Here is a 5,000-nt window from a genome sequence, read left to right on the forward strand (position 1 = left end):
TCGCCACAATAAACTGTGATACGTCACGACACCTGTGATGTACCACAATAAATCTGTGATGCGCCACAACATCTGTGATGTGCTATAACACTTGTGATGCGACTACATCCCCCGCTGTACCTTACACATCTAAAACACGTCAAATGGAATTATCATAATTTGGATTTTGTTTTAATTATTATTTTCTTATCGTTTAGGTGTAGAAAATGCGAGTGCGTTTTCGAAATGTGCGAGGGGAGACTTAGGAATTACCGTGGATATGTAAAGTACAGTGCGGCATGGACTTTCACGTTAAAGAATCTCTGTTCTTTGGAAAATCATAGTGGATGAAATTCACTTATACTCAACCATTTAATATTCAGATGAAGACAGGTGAAAAAGTTTATAAATAGATAAATATTGCTTAGTGCCTTCATCAGAGCAGGCATATATATACATTAAAAAGGAAAGAATAATAATTTCCATAAACGGAAACTTACGATGGTGTATCATGTTGACACACAGATGAGAGAAAATAGAGATAACCTTGTTTAGAGTAAACAAAACATCAGATAGCTACCGCTCATATGCTAAAGGGAAATGTAAATACTTTTCTTTTTTTATATAGGTAGAAGGATCAGACATGGAAGAATAAAGCAAATCTGTGTCACCTTTTTTTTTTTTTAATTCGAAATATATATAAACGATTTTTTTTTTCTTACAGCATTTTCCGGAAGTTGAAAGTAAACTTAAAAGATAAGTAAAATATACACCGCAGCCATCCAACATGTCTGAACCTGTCTGTAATACAAACGTTGCTATTAACCCCCCAAGCCATATGATTCTACGTAACTATAAGCAGGTTCGAGAGGAAATGCCCAGCGTGCAGAGGCGTGTCTCGTGAAACAGTCATTTCAACTGTGATATTCATATATGCAGACTTAAAATATAAGCTACATATATAAATAAAGATAAAAAAAATATATATATGACAGTGAGATAAATCAACAAATAAATGAATGAATACAAGTTCTGAGACGGGAGAAGAACCTGCATCGCTGGAGATTCCCACACGAGGAAGACCTGAGCGGCTGATATATACTCGCAAGGTTTGATAAACAAATAATCTTACCAGCTGTAGTCACGTGTCCGAGGTCCAGTCCAAACGGGTGGAAAACGGGGTTGGAGGATACACAAGAAACACAATAAGACATGGTAAGAGCCGGGCGTCAGTAAGTGAGCAGTTTGGGCGACATCTGAGGGCGTTCTTGTTCGTTACTGCAAAGCCTGTGGTGTCCCCTCTGATCCTGTGCTGAGGACCCAGGTGTTTGATAGCACTGAATTAAGGGGTCGTGTGGTGAGGGATCGCAGTGTATTGAAGGGGCGTGTTTTCAGGGATCGCAGTGTATAAGGGCGGGTATGCTGAGGGAACTTATGCTGAAGGATTACCGTGTGGTGAGATGCCGTATGCTGAGGGATCACAGTGTGTGAGGAGGCCTGTGATGGTGAATCAGTGTGTGAGGAGTCGTAAGCTGGGGACGTATATTGAGAGAGCATAGTGTACTGAAGGAGTATATGCTGACGAATCAGAGAGTGAGGGATCGCATACAGAGAGGTTACCGTGTGTTCAGGGTCGTATGCTGAGGGCTTGTATGCTGTTGAATTTCCTAAGTGTACGTCGAGGGTTTCTTCGCGTACTTGTCGGAGTTGTGATTCTGTTAATAACTTGTGAACTTCTCGCCCCGCTGAGCTAGGGAAGCGATTCTGTACATTGATCCTAAGTCTCACGATCAAAGCTTTGTGAGTTTGTGTCAAGCTTCAAAAGTGCAGTAAAGCTTCATTACGCCGCATGTGCACGCATTGTGATCCTATGCTGAAAGGGGTCTCGATCATAATGCTAAGCGCTAACGTTAAATCTTGGAAATCCTTTAACTAGGCTCTAGAATATGTCAGAAACAATGTGATTCAGACCTCTTTTTATGTAATTCCTCATCTGGACCTACAAATATCTTTCTTTTAACATTCAACATTGTGTATGAAATGCGCAAATAGAAAGCTGTTTTTTAGACAAGGAATTAGATTATGTATTTTTTATAATATGTCCTAAAATTGAATAAATTGAGGAAGGCAGCGATTTAAAGAGAGAGAAATTTATATGTATATATAGAAAGAGAGAGTGCGCTAGACAGAGAGGGAAAGTTAGAGAGAGCGTTAAAAAGTGAGAGCGTGAGAGCGAGAGAGCGATAGAGAGAGAGAGAGAGAGAGAGAGAGAGAGAGAGAGAGAGAGAGAGAGAGAGAGAGAGAGAGAGAGAGAGAGAGAGAGAGAGAGAGAGAGAGAGAGTTAGAGAGAGTTAGAGAGGGAGTTAGAGAGAAAATGAAAGATAGATAGATAGAGAGACAGAGAGAGAGAGAGGGTGAGAGAGAGAGAGAGAGATAGAGAGAGAGAGAGAGAGAGAGAGAGAGAGAGAGAGAGAGATAGAGAGAGAGAGAGAGAGAGAGAGAGAGAGAGAGAGAGAGAGAGAGAGAGAGAGAGAGAGAGAGAGAGAGAGAGAGAGAGAGAGAGAGGGGGAGAGAGAGAGAGAGAGAGAGAGAGAGAGAGAGAGGGAGAGAGAGAGAGAGAGAGAGAGAGAGGGGGGGGAGCAAGAAAAAGAAGAACAAAAATAGGCATTAGAATAAAAACAAGGAGAAAGGAAGTATGCTGCACTAGGACACATGAACATAAATTTCCTATCTTACAAAGCTCGTGTAGTATTCTGTATTACCTGAATAGTTCAAGAGTGTATCCGCATCAGTCTACAAAAACAAAGGCTTCAGAGGAGACCAACAGCAATAGCCACAAAATTAACTGGCGGTAATTACTGTGTAACTGTATAAATCTCACTTACGGTCGACGAGTATTTTATCGACAACGAAAGTGATAAGAATATTTAATTATATTTATATATATATATTTTTTTTTTTTTTGACTTTGGAGGGGTTTATGATTAATTATATATTTTTTTTCTATTATTTTTTATCTGATTTGATACAAGAACGCCTGCAGAACGCCGCCCCTAGCGATAATGGCCGCGACGATATTGTTAATAGGCCTATCAATAACTTTACATGTCTACTAGGCCACACTTCACTCTAAATAGGACTAAGGCAAAGGACGCGGGTCTTCTGAACGTCCGTGATTCATGTAGAGTGCTCGTAGGTCCTTTGCTGAACTCGTGAACCCTGTTTGAATCGAATCCACCGATATCTGCATTCTGATTGGCTGAAAGCACGTCACAACATCTCCAGCCAATGAGAAGACACATCGGTTGGTTATGATCAAAGAGCGTTCATTAGTCCAATGGAATTCGACCTAAGAACACAAGGCACAAAACAAGGACGCCATTTAACCCAGCATGTCCGTTGCCATACAAAAAAGCATCAGGAAAACCGGGCTTATCAACGGTTGCCTTACACAAAAAAATCTCTTCTTACGCATTCAAACACTAAATGATATATATAATGACATCTTACAGAAAAAAGAGTACACCAGAGTTCTATCAAATCCTATAATGCTTCGTATACAAAACAGACTGAGGGCTTTGTATGTTGCTTCAGCCCTTTCTTCTCTTTTCTTTTACTTTACTCTTCGTGAAGCATATAAAGCTCTGGACAGCAAACCTATTTGGCTACCTAACAGACTACCACAGGTCACACAGACGCTTGACACGAACACAGCCTAACATCTAACAACACAGATGCATTGTCAATACACTCACGCAGGCAAGATAATACACACACACACACACAGACAGTACATTCTCACGCACACGCACGCAGAATCCAGAGCGCACGACGAAGGAACAACGGGAGGTACCCTGTGAGAACGGTGCATGTAGGTCTGCATGTACGAATATCTACGATTCTACATTCGTACATACACACGCGTATGTATGCGTCCAAAGGGAGTCATAAATCTGGGTATGCTAATACACAGATTTGATGTCCTTTGTCTCCGGCCCGCTTGCTGAGGGCGAGCGTCACTCCGGCTGTACGTGACGGGCGCCAAAAGCAGCGTCGTCTCAGGGCACACCCGCGTCCCTCCCTCGCACGGCGCTGGCTCTCACACGCACAGCATCGTCTAGTAACAAGCATCAACCACAATACTTTGCCAACAGATCACATTACGGATAGAGACATATCGAACAAGTTAATGCTTTTGGTTTATGAAGTCGGCCTGAAGGACTGAGAGGACTTCCATCGCCTCTTCAGGTTTGACCCGGTGAGGCGAGGTCATACTCGATATTGAATGTGCAATATGTCCCTGAAAAGAAAGGCTTGCCATGCAGTTTTCTTAGATATTCCTAATCTAGAACCTTACATGCAAACACTGTATCCATGCTTTATGCATCGTTATGCTATTATTTGTTTTCCATTCCTGTGGGAAGAATGCAAGGGCAGTCGTCATTCTAAGTCAACCTTGTCACCGTTGTGTACAGGGAAGGGTTCACACGGTATTAAGGTTAACGCCGCCTAGACCGCCTAAGGGGACATGGCGGCACTGTCGTTTTTTAAGATGCTGGGTTACATACCATTTTACTATTTACATTTACAGAGTTTATTCAATGTACTTCTATGGTTCCTCTTGGATCTAGTGTTGTGGAGCCCCACCTATGTGTCCAGATCTGCCATTCCTATGAGGGGTACGGGGGTCGTGGTTTCGCCGAGGGTGCCAGGAGGGCCATGGTGATAGTGCCTGTCAGCCCTTCCCTTCCCCCCCTCGCCCCCCACCCCATGACACGATCACCATGACTCACCATGGCCACTCGGGAGACCTCATGGTATTGTTTTTAGTCATGGTTATAGGGTATAAGGTAGAATATAGCTTAAAATTTCCACCTAGAGTGTAAATGTCCCACTGGTGTTTATTATTATTACTATTATTATTTCATTTTTCTTCATGTTTCGGGGATTTCATATTCGGGCAATGGAATTTCCACTCTTCATATGGTATGGATGAACATGAAAATGAGAAACAGATAAGG

General features: G+C 42.1%; 1 protein-coding gene across 31 annotated transcripts in view; it reads right to left on the minus strand.

Annotated features, from left to right (window-relative positions):
• LOC125047212 (voltage-dependent calcium channel type A subunit alpha-1-like) overlaps window positions 1-5,000 on the minus strand; it is a 250,274-nt gene that overhangs the window by 117,706 nt on the left and 127,568 nt on the right. The window lies entirely within an intron of this gene.

The sequence above is a fragment of the Penaeus chinensis genome, chromosome 40, assembly GCF_019202785.1.
Source record: "Penaeus chinensis breed Huanghai No. 1 chromosome 40, ASM1920278v2, whole genome shotgun sequence".
Taxonomy (NCBI): domain Eukaryota; kingdom Metazoa; phylum Arthropoda; class Malacostraca; order Decapoda; family Penaeidae; genus Penaeus; species Penaeus chinensis.